Consider the following 15,777-nt stretch of genomic DNA (forward strand, 5'->3'; position numbering starts at 1 on the left):
CCTAGGTATGACAAAAATTTTGAGGGTGACACTAATGACTTATCTTAATGGATAAAGGACAGTTGTCCAAAGGGTTTAAATGATGTTGTCATCAAGCTTTTAGAGTTTATTAGTGGTAAAGCCAGTTCTAGAACTGGTGTCTACTGGTATTTGTCTAATATGTACCTCTCCTGTAAATCTCTATCTTCTTCTGTCTTTTATCTCTTCTATAAGACTCTGGTTTTTATAGGCATATCCCTAACAATAAACTACAGTTTAACCAGTGCTTGCTAAGTTTGTTATCTGAACTGCTTTCCAAAGGTCTCAAAGCAACCTCAACAATCCCGTGAAGTGAGCAACAGAATAATGTTCATTCTATACTTTTGCTACTTGAAGACTGATCCCTAGAAGGATAGCATCAGCATTCTAACTCCGCTGGGAGTTAGTGAGACGTGCGGAATCTCTGGGCCCAGCCAGATATCCTGAGCCAGGAGCTGCACTTTAACAAGATCCCTGGGATGTGCATATGCTCACTAAAGTTTAAGAAGCACTGATGCACTTTGCAGAAACTGAGGCTTAAAGAGTTACATAGTAAGTGGTGTATTCCCCACCCCAGCTTTATTGACAAATACATACTGTATATATTCAACGTGTACAACATGATGATTTCGTATTTTTATATTGTTAAATTGTCACTAATATAAAGTTAATTAACATATGCCTCACCTCACAGAGCTCCCCTCCCCTCCCCTCTCTTCCTCTCCCTTCCCCTCTCCTCCCTTCCCTTCCCTCACTTTGCTTTCCTTTCCTTGGAACACTCAAGATCTACCCTCAGTAAGAGGTTTCTGAATGCTCCCCAAAGGGTCTAGCAGAGAACCTGGCACCAAGCACAAGGTGCATTTGTCAAATGAAATAAGGGATAAATTTTTTAAAAAGTTAGCTTAAAACAATTAAATTATCAGTACAGGCATACCTCAGAGATATTGAGGGTTTGGTTCCAGACCACTGAAATAAAACAAATATCTCAATAAAGCGAGTCACACGAATTTTTTGGTTTCCCAGCACATATAAAAGTTATGTTTACACTATACTGTAGCCTATTAATTGTTCAGTAGCATTATGTCTAAAGAAACAATGTACATACCTTAATTAAAAAATACTTTATTGCCAAAAAATGCTAACCATCATCTGAGCCTTCAGCAAGTCATAGTAACATCAAAGATCACAAATCATCATAACAAATATAATAATAATGAAAACATTTGAAATATTGCAAGGATTACCAAAATGTGACACAATGTGAGCAAATGCTGTTGAAAAAATGGTGCCGATAGACTTGCTGGACTCAGGGTTGCCACAAACCTTCGATTTGTAAAAAACGCAATAAAGTGAAGCACAGTAAAACTGTTTTTAAGCTTGGGTGACTCAAAACCACTCATCCTTTTGACTCTCACTTCCCTGAATTCCCTTAATGGGAAAAAAAAATAAGGAAAGAACTTAGGTTTAGAGTCCTGCTTCTGTTTCTATCAAGCTCATCGTGGATTCCACATTGGACAGGGGCCATCGTGGCCAAACTCTGAGTTAAAGCATTGGGTACTGATTCGCCAGCAAAATATTCTAACGGTTACATTGTAAACACAAGCTCTTTTGTGAACAGCATTAATTGATTTATTCAGATAGTCTTGTGGGTTGGACTAATTGAGTAATTAAAATTTTGATTACTAATTACCTGCACTGGGGAATAAGCAGAGGCAGAAGCCTGAGGTGAGAAAGTGAGAGATTTTGTTGGAGTCAACCCTGAGCTGCGGGGAGAACTGGGTCTCCCTGCTGTGAAATTGTTTAACTCCTGTCCCTTTGGAAGTCATTCTTTCTTTGGCAAACTCCTGATGCTATTAGTAATTTGAATTAGGCACTCTTAATTTTGGATTTTTTTAAAAAAATGCATTTCTTTGTCTTTATACATGTGTTTAAACATTTAAGTAGAAGTATTTAAATTGACCAGAATTATTATAATTTGATAATAATAATGGCAAAGATTGATCTTGCTTGTACTATGTACTAAGTGCTAAGTAGTTCACATGTGATAGTAACTCACTTAATCTTCTTAACAACCCAATGAGATAGATACCTTTTCACATTACTAGTTAAAAAGGTAATATATTGAGATATGGAACTATCAAATAGTTCGTTAAGTGTTGTTAAGACAAGGTTTTAAATCTTGTTGTCAGATGCTACAACTCACACTGTCAGAAGATTAAACCTCTTCTGTTGTTTTCTGGCCTCCGCTGTTTCTGACAAGAAGTGTGTAGATTGATAAATCATTGTTGCTCTGCATGTAATCTTTTACTGGCTGCTTTCAATGTTCTCTTTTTGTCTTTGGTTTTCATCAGTTTAACTCTGATGTGACTGGATGTGGTTTTCTTTGTATTAATCCTGCCTTATGTTTGCTGAGCTTCTTGAATTTATGAATCAATGTCTCTCACCAAATTTGGGAAACACCTGACCCTTCTTTTGTTATTGTTGTTGTTCCACCGTCTTTCTTCTTCCGAGACTTCAATTACATATATATGTTAGACCTCTGGATATTGTCCTACAGCTCTCGGAGACCTAAATTTTTTCCTTTTTCTCTCTCTCTGTTATTCAGATTGGATAATTTTCTATCTTCAAGTTCACTGGCTCTTTTCTTTGTTACCCTCTTTATGTCCATAAGCCCATGAATTGAATTTTTTTGTTTGCAATGTCATATTCTTAAATTTTAGAATTTTTTTGTTTATTTTTGAAATAATTTCCCTTTATCCACTGAGAGTTCCAATCTTTTATTTCAAGCAAATTTTTTCTTCATGTTTTCAGTCTAGTTATAAGAGCTATTTAAAAATCTTTGTCTGCTACTTCCAATATCTGGGTCAGCTCAAGACTGGTCTTCATTTCTGGTCTTCATATTTATTTTGGGAATAATGAGTAATTTTGATTATATCCACAACATTGTGACCAGTATGCTATATAGAAACTTTAGATTCTGTTATACTCCTATGAAGAGTACTGTGTTTGTCTTTTGTTTATTTTTAAAGCAGGTAGTTAACTTGGTTGAACTCAAATCACAAAATTCTGTCTGTCCTGCTTTAGGTGGCAGTTCATATTTCAGTTCAATCCTTCTAGGCTTAGATGAGCCATCTGGTCTTTGACCCATGCATGCGTGCATGCTTGTGGAGTCATCCAGTGATGTGGGCACAGCTGGTAGACAGAATTTGGTGCGTCCCCTCTCTGACTTTTTCTTTTCTGGTATTTCCCCCACTTCACCTTTTTGACAGCTGTGATTGCCTCACACCCTATACCCTAGTTATTTTAGCTAGCAAGGCTGCAGGTTTTACATCGCAGTTTTAACTGTCCTGCATAGTGTAGACTGGGCATGTCTTCAGGATAAAAGCCATTAAAGTGAGAAACTCACCCAGTGCTACTCCTTTCTCCTGTGTGTTGACCTCCCTCCAGTTTCAGCCTGCTTTGGTTAACTCTCCAGTGTCTTTGGTTGGTTGTCTTTCTACTTTCCCCACAATGTATAGCTGTTGTCTGAGGAATAGTTGGACTGAAAGGAGTTTCTTGGGAATACTAGAAGGCCCTGTAGCCCACACTCTTAACGCAGTTGATATTTATAAGGATTAATCCAACCCACTGTATTGAAAATGATGTTTTTAAAAATACTGCAATTGATCTCCCTATGACCTCTTATTAGGAGGTGGAATGGATTTGTTTTATTAATTCTATAAGTCCATCATTTTTCATTGTCTTCTCAGGGTATATAACAACAAAAAAAGCAAAACCTAACATTTATATAAAACTTTACAGTGATGCATATTATCTCACTTTGTTTCTTGTAGCTATATCAGTTAGGCTTTGTGTTATGCCCATTTTATCCATGAATATCAAATGACCCCAAAGTGGTTGAGTCTCTGGCTTTTCCAGACATAAGAAAGCCAAATCTTTCAACAACTGAAATATACAAACTCTAAGATGACCTCCATTAAGCCTTTTCCCCTAAATTCCATGCCTTTGTGTAGTTCCTTCCCCTTGAATATAAGGGAAACTGGTGACTTGTTTCAATACATATGGCAAACGTGATAAAATATCACTTTCTTGATTAGATTTCATTATATGGCAAAGGTAATGGACATTATTCCCTTGATTAGAATACATTATATAAGACTCCATCCCATAAAACTGGAGCGAAAGGTTCTCTTTGCTGGCTTGGTCAAGTGAGCAATCAAACTGAGGAAGCCCATGTGGCAAGAAACTGTGGATGGCCCCTAAGACCGGCAGATCTGAGGGTGGCTCTTGGCTGACAGTCTGCAGGAAAATGGGGACCTTTTGCCTACAGCGACAGTGCAATGAACTCTGCCAACAACCTGAGGGAGCTTGGGAGTGGACTATTCCTCAGTCAAACCTCTGACGAGGTTGCAGCCCTGGCTGGCACCTGGATTGCAGTGTGGTGAGATCCTGGAGCAGAGGACCCAGCTAAGCTTCACCAGAACTAGGAACTACAGAGGCAAAGAAACTGAGAGATGATAAATGAGCGTTATTTTAAGCCACTACTTTTGTGGTAATTTGTTACACAGCATAGAAAACTTACACATCTACAAAGCCAATTTTCTTTGCACAGTACCGTTGCAGACTTTGCCGTGGAAGCATGGATAGCCTTGTTAAGGACTCAAGCCTTCTACATAGGAAACAAGGAAGAAACACCTCATAGTGTAGAGTTGGCAAAAATGTCTGCTGATTGTGGATGTTCAGCAAAAACAGGGAAGCTAGAGCAATATTATAAGATACGGAAAACAACCATTTTATCCAATACAACTTCATTAATCATTGCTGACTGCTTACAAATCAGTGCAAAACACTTTGTCTACATAAGTAAAATTATTCTGCCTGTCTTTGCTCACTGAAAAACAAAGAAATGAACTAAAATAGCCCAGTGTGGATTTTCATCATATTTGGTAGGTATATTTGCAGTATTCTGACTTAAGTATAGGGTTATTGCATCTCCAAATATATTTTGTGGGACATGGTAGTGGGAGGGCATGTCAAGGTCATAGCAGTCATCCTCCAGAACAAGTCAAAGGGTGGTCCACCAAGACCACCAAGCTGGTCTGCAAACCAGCTGCATCGGCAACATTTTGAAGCTTGTTTGAAATGCAAAACTGTGAGCTCTGCTCAAAATAACTGAATCAGGTCCTGCATGTAAGCATGATCCCTAGCTGATCTGTGTGCACATTAAAGTTTGAGAAATCCTGCACTAAGAGCCTGTGTGATTCTCATCAGGGGAGATTTGCTAAATTCATGAAGATGTTCTGGGCACCTTAATGGTGGTTTAAAAAATCATCCCCAAGTTGGTTATCTGGTTAGAGCTGATCATTTGCTATTGACCTGCTTCTCTGTGCAGTGTGTTCCAGGGAGAGAAGCAGGACCAAATGTGAATAAGATTCTTGTGCAATTAAGAGGAAGCCAATTTGTATGAAATAGAGCACACTGCACAGATAAGACTTTGGTGGGTGCTGAGTGAGTTTTTGAACCTCTCCTTTGATCCTCAGACAGCAACCAGCCTCGAGGTTCCCAGTCCTGAGCAGCCTGTAATAGACAGATGCTCTGGCCTCACCTTAGACAAATGAGACCAGAATCTCCCGGTGTGGGTCTTGGGCATGGGTATTTTTCAAAGCTCCTTACATGGCTACTCAGGTTTGGGTACCAAGAACAGGCATCTGGTATGTCAGATGGGAGTCTCTCAATCCAAGGTAGTGATCCAGCAACTACAATCAACAGGCTAAATCTGGCCCCATGCCTGTGTTTGTAAATAAAGTTTCATTGGGACACAGCCATGTTCATTTGTTTATATATTGCTTATGTCTGCTTTCATGCTACAGCAGCATGGATGGCAGGCCTGAAATAATAACTATCTGGCCCTTAAAGAGAAATTTTTACAACTCTGCTCTAAGATAAGCTCATACAGTAACTGTTAAGAAGGATTATCTGAAAAACCCCCATCCAAGGGAAACTGAATTTTTGCTTCCTCGGTCTTAACAGGTAGAGCATTGAGAATTTTAGCAAGTTTTTGTGTGAGTTCACATACTGAGAATGAGGTATAGTTTATTTTTTGTTTTTTTGGCCAGGAATTCTAGTGAATACAGCCTATGCTGTGAAGAAAAAAAAAAAAGTGATATTCTTTCCTGCAACTAATCACAAGTCTTACCTACTTGTTTCAAACAAAGCATTTAAAAATAAGAATTTTCTTTTTACTAGACATGGTTGGTTTCTGTCTAGTTTTTAAGGCAAGAAGAAAAAGAACACGTGTTATATGAAATGGTCAGAAACAATTCACCTCTTGAAACCACATGACTTCAGGAGAACCTAGGCAAAAGCACCATCTGTATTTTCATAGAAAAAGTGTTACTTATTTTGGGGGGCTATGAAAATCAAGTTCTTTTTTTTCTTTCCTCTTGGCTCTCCTCTCCCATAACGTTGCCTGGGGTATATCTTTTAATATTCATCTGTTTTATCAAAGTAGTTTTCTTTGCAAAGAGAGTGCCTTCCTTAAGAGGAATTTGGGGGCCAGCTGGATGAGTACAACCATGCTGATTTTCTGTCCCCTCTTTCCTTCTAAAGAGACAAGTGACATTGGATGATTTACTTAACCTCTTCAAGCTTCCCTTTCTCCTTAAGCAGATACCAATAATGACCTTTTGTGGATGTTTTGAGAATTAATCATAAAGGTTACAAATAATCAATTACAACGCTGGGTACAATGACAGCTTTTGCTATTTTTAGGGAGAGAACTTCCCTATTATTCCTCCTGTGGCTTGTCTCTCAACTTCTCTCCTATTGACACCGAGGGCTAGATAATTGTGGCGGGGACTGTCCCTGGCCTCATAGGGTGCTTAGCAGCATGCCTACCCTCTACCCACTTGATGCCAGTGCCACCTTCCCCCACTCAGTTGTGACAACCCAAACTGTCTTCAGACAATGCCAAATGTCCCTGGGGAAAAGTCCTTTCTGATTGATGACTGCTGCTCTAAAGAGAAACCTAACACTTCTTTATGGGTATATATGTATGCTTATGTGCACGTAAGTGGGTGTTTGTACAGGTTGTCAAGAAGGGAGTGATCTTAGTTGTGTTTTTTAAGTTCACATCAATGAATGTAATGGGATACATGCTTTGCAGTTCCTATTTTTATTACACATTTTCTTTTATGAAAGCCTAGATGGGCCTCAGTGTGGTGGCCCATCTAGGGCCTCCCTGGTAGCGCAGTGGTTAAGAATCCACTTGCCAATGCAGGGGACACGGGTTTGAGCCCTGGTCCGGGAAGATCCCACATGCCACGGAGCAACTAAGCCCGTGCGCCACAACTACTGAGCCTGCGGTCTAGAGCCTGCGAGCCACAACTGCTGAGCCTGTGTGCTGCAACTACTGAACCTGCACTCTAGAGCCCGCATGCCATGATTACTGAAGCCCGCGTGCCTAGAGCCCGTGCTCCGCAACAAGAGAGTGTTGTCTCTAACCTCAGTGTCTTAACCTCAGTGTGTCACTGAGCATCTACCTGTCCTTCGCCAAAAAGCATCATATTACAGGTTGGACTCTCTTCCCATTTCTGACTCAATTCATCTGCTCTTGATTTGCAACATTAGGAAGCAGCTGATGTGGTCAGAATGTCTTCAGGGTGGTTTTCAATAAAACTTTATAGATTCAAGATTGTTTCCCACCCATCAATACATCCATCATGTAAAAGTCACTTCAATCCAGAAGAAAACTGGACATGTCTCAAATTCCACAACCCAAGACCATATGGTAGGAACTCTAAAGTGCTTTCCAGTCCTAAAATCCTGGGACTTTATTTTTTATTGTATTTATTTATTTATTTTTACGGTTTGTGGGATCTTAGTTCCCTGACCAGGGATGGAGCCTGGGCCTACGGCAGTGAAAGTGCAAAGACCTAACTATTGGACCGCCAGGGAATTCCCCTGGGACTTTATGATTCCAGTATTTATATTTATGACCACAACATCCCTACCCCTTCTCTCTCATAGTACTTTCCTATATGCCACCCATTGGGTCTCCAAGAAGTTCAAAATATTCCCAAATAGCCTCTGGATCAAAGAGATAAAAATTATCCGGAAGGCAGGGGTTCTCTTCAGCTGAGTGGCCGGGTCGTTTTATTTTGACAATATTTTAACATGTTTTAATTTGCAAATATTTTTCTTTACACATTAAATTTCCCTTGAGTTTTCTTCTGGACAGGAAGACAGTTTTCCCAGCCCCATATTATTCCTTAAGTAGAATTTGTTCTCCTGCCTTCTAGGACGGACGCAAGTGTCTTTCCCTCTCTCTCTCCCCTCCTCCCCTTCTCCCTCCTCTGCTCTCTCCCCTTCCCTTTTCCTCTCCCCCATGCACTTCCACCATCCAAGCAAGGATTCATATGCTTCCTCCCATTTTTTGCCCTTGTTACCTACAGCAGGCACTGTGGACTCCGCCAAATTAAACGCAATGCTGCAGATGTTATAGCTTATGAGGTTTAGGGCAAAAATCTATCTTTTCTTCCCCCCTGGTGTTATCACCACTGCCCTCCAATTCTCCACCCTTCAGAATTAGGGACAGAGAAGATGAGCAGCTGCTTTTTCCTGCTGCTCTGAATAATTCATGCCAGTTTAGCCTCAGCTTGGTAATATCGTTGGCCTTGTTTAATACCAAGGGGAAGGAAGGGCCTCTTGAGACTTTCCAAAGCATGAATTTAAAAAGTATAACATCTTTTAAGCCTCCAGATTCTTCCAACGTTTTCTTCAACATAAATAAAATACAACAAAAGTTAAACTGACAATGGAACTTTCTTTCATTCTTTTCAAGACTCTTCCTGAAGATGAAATTAATCAAGCACATTTATTTACATTTGGTTTGGGAACTATGCCATCCAGTTAATAATATGTATTGAGTATTTGCTATGATACAGGCACTCCGCTGGGCAGCTGTTGGCAGGGAGTGGAGATACATGTATCCCACCCCCAGGGAGCATACGTGCTAGAGGAGGACATATATATATCAAAAGAACTACGGAATAACCATCTATAAGACTCTACGTACATCCTCTGCTACAACCGTGGGACCCACTAAATTAATTTATTCTACAAATGCTTATGTTTAAGGGCTGTGTACCAGACGGCTGGATGGTGAGAAAATAGCAGGGAGTGAGTAAAAGCGACACAGTGGCTGCCTTTATGGAGCTACGGTCAAGTTCAGGATTCATCCGTTAATCAAATGTTCACAGGCACATCAAATCACAATCTGAGATGAGTGCAATGGAAGAAAGTTTCCCAGCAGGAGTATTTTCTAGGAGTTCTCACAAATCCATTTATCCATTCATTTGATCCTTTTGGTGCTTTATATGCATTTCTTCCTCTGTGCCAGGCACTTAGATTTCAGGGTCGGCTGCGTTAGATGGGCTCCCTGTTCTCATGGGACTGCAGTCACCACGTGAAGGAGTGAATAATTAAAGAAGCAAAGGCATAGATGCTTACATATTTAAAACCGTGACAAGTTCTGGGTCAAGGTTATAAATAGGAAATATGCTAGGCTTTTTACATGAATTATCTTATTTAGTGCCCATAACTGCCCTTTCTTTATGATTAACCTTTTCAGTCTCGCAGTCAGAGGGGTGTTTTAAAGACACAAGACTAAGTCACATCTAGGCACCACCATCCATGGCTTCCCATTGCTTTAGGATAAAACTCAGTCCCTAACCATGTACAAAGCCCCAAATAAGCCGCCCTTGTGTTGAAGATGGACTGTCAGGGTAAGGGTGAGACTACTGGCTACTACATGAGGCCAAGACTGAAAGCAAAATCTATGTTAAATTGAGTCCCTGACCTACATAGCTCTGTGCCTGTATAAAGAACACTCTCAGCTCTAACAGCTTCCAGAGCTTGAATCTAGTGTAATGCGACTTACTGTAGTTTTTCATGCTTGCGTCCTATGCTTGTATTTTCTCACTTTTATCTCTGCTTTGGCAACATGGCTCTTGAACAGCTGCCAGATGTTGTTCTACACCTTTGGCCAGATTTCACTCTAAGCAGTGTCAACGCCGCATATAAAGAGTTCAGACATTAGGATTTCCTTTCCTGCCAAGAATCCTAGAAACCCTGTTTTTCCTTAGTTTTACCAAGGTTAGCTTCTAAGGCATTTGCTTGGTTAATGAGCGGTGGGGTTTCATGCTACACAAATCAAAGCAGAGCGCCATGCTTTTGGAATAAAAACTGACAAATTTTATCTAGATGAAAAGAAAAATAAAGTTGGGAATATTTTGGCTACGTACCAATACTGAAAGTGACCTATTAAGCTAAACTAGAGAGCAGCATATGTCTGGAACTAGACCAAAAATGTCTCCCATGAGATCTATTTCAATTCTTTAATTTCCTAACATCCAGTTACAATGTTGGGTAGTAATGTTTCATGAGTCTGTTTCACGTCATTGGTGTTAGAGTAGTTGACATGAAACATGAGACTCAGGTTCAGGACCTAGGATTTTGAGTTTTTATCATGCCTACAGTGTCCTTAAAATTAATCTGTTGAATGTGTGATTACTTAAATACCCTTTTTAGTTAGAAATAGTTTTTAAAAGATAATTTTATATTAAAAATATGACTATCCTTTAATTCTTGAATTATAATCTTATTTAATATAGGGAAGGTTGAAGAAACTCTCCAGGTAATATATAGATGTTAATTATAATTCTATATCTACCTTCAGTAGAGATACCATATCAAAATGTTTCTTTTGAAGCAAGCCAAATTAAAACTGTAACCTTAAATTTATTCATCAAGTATCTGTTGAGGAACTATTATATGTTTTTGTTCATTCTTTTGTGTTTTGAGTAGAAAAAGGAATAAAAAGGAAAAACAAAAATTTTGCTCAAAAGGTATCACGAGGGCTTCCCTGGTGGCGCAGTGGTTGAGAGTCTGCCTGCCGATGCAGGGGACACGGATTTGTGCCCTGGTCCGGGAAGATTCCACGTGCTGTGGAGCAGCTGGGCCCGTGAGCCATGGCCACTGAGCCTGTGCGTCCGGAGCCTGTGTTCCGCAACGGGAGAGGCCACAACAGTGAGAGGCCCGCGTACCGCAAAAAAAAAAAAAAAAAAAAAAAAAAAAAGTATCATGACATATTGGTATATTGGGCTCATGATATATTGGGAGAAAAATTTAAGCAGATAATTAAAATCTAATATGATTATTTTTGTTTTGGATTTTTTTTCTATAAGAAAACCTCACTATTAAAATCCCTGTAAGGAAAAAACAATTTAAAAAAACAACAAACTCTGTTAAGATGGAATTCTAATAACCTTTAACACCCAACTTGATTTTTTTCCCTGAAAACAACTGTTTTCTAATACTCTTTGTGGACAATTCAGCTCTCATATTGAGAGGTGCATCGTGCTGTAATTAAGAACATGGACTCAAGAGACTCCTGTCTGGCCTCAGTTCCATTTCTGCCACCCTCTAGCTGTGACTTTGGACAAGTTACTGAGACATTTTGTGCCTCAGTTTTGCCATCTGTAAAATGAGATGATCATAGTAGCTACTGTCGTGAAGTTACTATGAGGGTTAAATTAACTCCTAATTGTGAAGTGCTTAGATCAATGTTTTGCATAGCAATATTCAAAAAGGGTTATTTATCCTTATTATTGTTAATGTTATCATTTCACAGCACAACAGACTGTTTTCCTACATTTTATATTGCTTTTAATTTTACACAGTACTTTTGCATTCCTTATCCAAATTGATTCTAAAATCATCTGCTAGGATGGGGAAGAGAATACTGCCCATTACGTACAAGGAGCCTGCATGAGGGAAGTTGAGACCGCAAGTTTATTTCAAGTTTATTTCATGGCACGGAATCTTTGTTCTCCCTCCGTGCCAGGCTGGAAGTCCTCCGTGCCAGGCTTGATCTTTATGGGTCACTTGGTCTTCATTTTATACCTCTCATCAGTTCTTTCACGGTAACTAGACCGAACAAGGATTCTGGGGGAAGTTACAAAACCACCTCGTAGGAAATAAATTGGAGAAAACACTTCTATCCACATATCCAGAGGAGATAGCTCAACCGGTCTCTGAAGCAATTAGATAATACTTGCAATAATACCAAATTAGAATGAAGTCTGATGTGTCTAATCTGAGCCACCCTCAGGTAATTCTCACTGATAAGATTAATTATGTTTTTTTGTAAATTAGCCAGCCCCCAGTCCTGGAGGAATAGAGCTTACAAGAAGGCTGCAAGTCTTACATGATGGCCAGCAGGCTGCACCTATGAGATGGGGATGATATCATAACACTCTCTGCCCCACTGCAGTCATCAGCCAGTGCCCCATCTGCATTGAAGGCTAATAAATATGTATTTGAATGAATTAATCATAGCATTGTTTTAGGACTTGAATTCACTGATTTAACTAAGCATTATACATTAAAATGCCTGGTATATAGGCACTAAAAATGTCAATTTCTCCCTTTCTTTGCAAATAAAGATAATAGTACTGTACCGTTTCAATCAGATATGCATTGTTTTCATTTAATAATAAAGGATAATTGTTCATTGAATGACTAAAACTCTTTGCCCATCCAATGTATGACCTAGAGATATGGCTATATTTGAGTGCAAACGAAGCTGAGTAACCTTATAATTAATATTGTTTTCTGGGCTTCCCTGGTGGCGCAGTGGTTAGGAATCTGCCTGCCAGTGCAGGGGACACAGGTTCAATCCCTGGTCCAGGAAGATCCCACATGCCACGGAGCAACTAAGCCCATGCACCACAGCTACTGACCCAGCACTCTGGGGCCCACGAGCCACAACTACTGAGCCTGTGCGCCACAACTAATGAAGCCCGCACACCTGGAGCCCATGCTCTGCAACAAGAGAAGCCACCGAAATGAGAAGCCCAAGCACCGCAACGAAGAGTAGCCCCCGCTCGCGGCAACTAGAGAAAGCCCACAGGCAGAAACGAAGACCCAATGCAGCAAAAATAAATAAATAAAATAAAAGATATTTTATTTAATATCTTTAATTTTATCTTTAATATCTTTAAGAAACTTAATAAAAAGATATTGTTTTTTATCAACTGAATCAGAAAGTTGAATTGGGTAAGTGGTTAGTGGTTAGTAACCAAGCTGAAGGCTATTCTGCTCCAGCCTGTTAGTTTATGCAGGAATATGACCACTGTGTAACCAGATAATTTTCAAGGGAATCCAAATCTGTAGATCATTATGTGGAGTTTCCAGTTTGTTAAATATTGGCCATAAAATAAATTTAAGGTAACACACCAGGCCTCTGCTTCTTGCCAAAACAGAAGAATAGGGATTGGATTTACTATCCCCCTTGAAACAACCAAAAAACCAGACACAATACTTAAGATAATATTTTTCGAAGCAATCGACACAGTAATTAAAGACAATGATGCCGAGAGACGGGAAACATAGGAGAAAATCCATAAAAGAAGAAATTGATAAATTTGACTTCTTCACAATTTAAAACTTCTGCTCTTCAGGGGACAATGTTAAGAGAATGAAAAGACTGGAAGAAAATATTTGCAAAGCACATATCTGGTAAAGTACTTGTGTTCAGAATATGTAAAAAACTCTTAAAACTCAATAATAACAAATACTATATGATATCACTTATATGTGGAGTCTAAAAAAATGATACAAATGAACTTATTTGCAAAACAGAAATAGACCCACAGACGTAGAAAACAAATTTATGGTAGGGATAAATTAGGAGTTTGGGATTAACATATGCACACTACTATATATAAAATAGATAATCAACCATGACCTACTGTATAACACAGGGAACTATACTCAATATTTTGTAATAATCTATGAGGAAAAAGTGATATGTATATATATATATATATATATATATACACATATCACTTTGCTGTACACCTGAAACTAACATAACATTGTAAATCAACTATACTTCAGTTTAAAAAAAAAAACTCAATAATAAGAAAACACTCAGTAAAAATGCAGAAAAGATTTGAACGGACTTCACCAAAGAAGATATACAGATGGCAAATTAACACAACAAAAGAAGCTCAACACTATTCATCATTACGGAAATGCAAATTAAAACCCCAGTGAGATACCATTGCAACCCATTAAAATGGCTTAAATTAAAAAGACTGGCCATACCAAATGATGGTAGGTATGTGAAGGAATTAGAATGCTGATAAAATGATGGTTGGAAATTTAAAAATTACAACTTTAAAAACATAGTTTGGTAATTTCTTAAAAACCTAAATATACACCTACTTTATGAGCTAGCCATTCCACTCCTAAGTATTTACCCAAGAGAGAAAAACACATTGTCCATACAAAAATTTATACCCAAATATTCATAGAAACTTTATCTGCAATAGCCCCAAGATGAAAATAACCCAGATATACATCAACAGGCATATGGATAAACACTGTGGCACATCCATACAATGGAATACTAGTCCACAATAAAAAAGGAATGGAGGATTAATACCTGCTACATGATGGATCTCAAAATAACTATGCTCAGTGAAGGAAAACAAACAGAAAGTTATATTCTGTACGAATCTTCTATAAATCTCTAGAAAATGTAAACCAATCTATCTTAGTCCAGCTGGGCTGCTATAACAGAAATACCGTAGACTGGGTAGCTTAGAAACAATAGAAATTTACTTCTCACCATTCTGGAGGTTGGGAAGACAAAGATCAAGATTTGGTGTCTGGTGAGAACCTGCTTCCTGGTTCATAGATGCTGTGTCCTCACCTGGTGGAAGGGGTGAGGGAGCTCTCTGGGGCCTCTTTTATATGGGCACTAATCCTGTTCATGAGGGTCTACCCTCCTGACCTAATCGCCTCCCTAAGGCCCCACCTCCTAATAAATACCATCACATTGCAGGTTAGGTTTCAACTGATGAATTTTGGGGAAACATAAACAGTCTACTGCACAGAGTAGTAGTGACAGAAAGAAGATTGGGGGTTGCATGGGGATGGGGGTAGGGCAGAGCGGTCAGAAGAGACAGAATACAGAAGGATACGAGTATATATTTAGGGATAATGGATACGTTCACTATCTTCACTGTGGTGATCATTTTGGCGGGTTTATGTGTACACAAAATTCAAATTATACTTTTTAAATATGTCTGGAATCAAATGTCAATTACACCTCAGTAAAGCTCTTAGAAAACAAAACAATAACATGGGTTTTAAAACATAAACACCAGGCTGGCAACACACACATGGACGCCTGGGCTGTGGGTTTGCAAACTCCAACCTACCTTTATGACTTACTTTCAGGGAAATACGCCTGACCCCGAACACCTATACTAAACTACAAAAGGAAATGCTTGCTAAATGGGGGCTTTTTGTTGGCTACTTTCAAACAAAGCAAGTACCATTTCCAACTCTTTTTTGAATGGCACAAATCAACTTTTTCTGAATGGTTAGAGGGGCGCTGTGCAAAAGTTCTGATTAAAGTCCAGAATCTCTTAATAGCAAAAGATGGCAGGCGAGGCAGAACTCATTTTCCTTTTGATGTTCACACATAATTCTTATTCACAGTGGCAGGAATTATGGGCTTGATAGCACCCTGAATCTCTGCTGACAAAGTCCCTTCCCTAACATGATTTTGCTCATAGAAGGGACTCTTTCAATGACACGGAGCCATTGTTCACCAAAGGACTGGGGAGACATCTTTCTGAAAGATTCCACAATACGTGAAAGGAATGGAGATTTTCCTCAGAG

General features: G+C 39.1%; 1 protein-coding gene across 8 annotated transcripts in view; it reads right to left on the reverse strand.

Moving 5' to 3' along the window:
• The window catches only part of DOK5 (docking protein 5), a 1,081,787-nt gene that overhangs the window by 101,236 nt on the left and 964,774 nt on the right, over positions 1-15,777 (reverse strand). The gene's annotated exons all lie outside the window — the stretch shown is intronic.

Source organism: Stenella coeruleoalba (assembly GCF_951394435.1).
Source record: "Stenella coeruleoalba genome assembly, chromosome: 15".
NCBI lineage: Eukaryota > Metazoa > Chordata > Mammalia > Artiodactyla > Delphinidae > Stenella > Stenella coeruleoalba.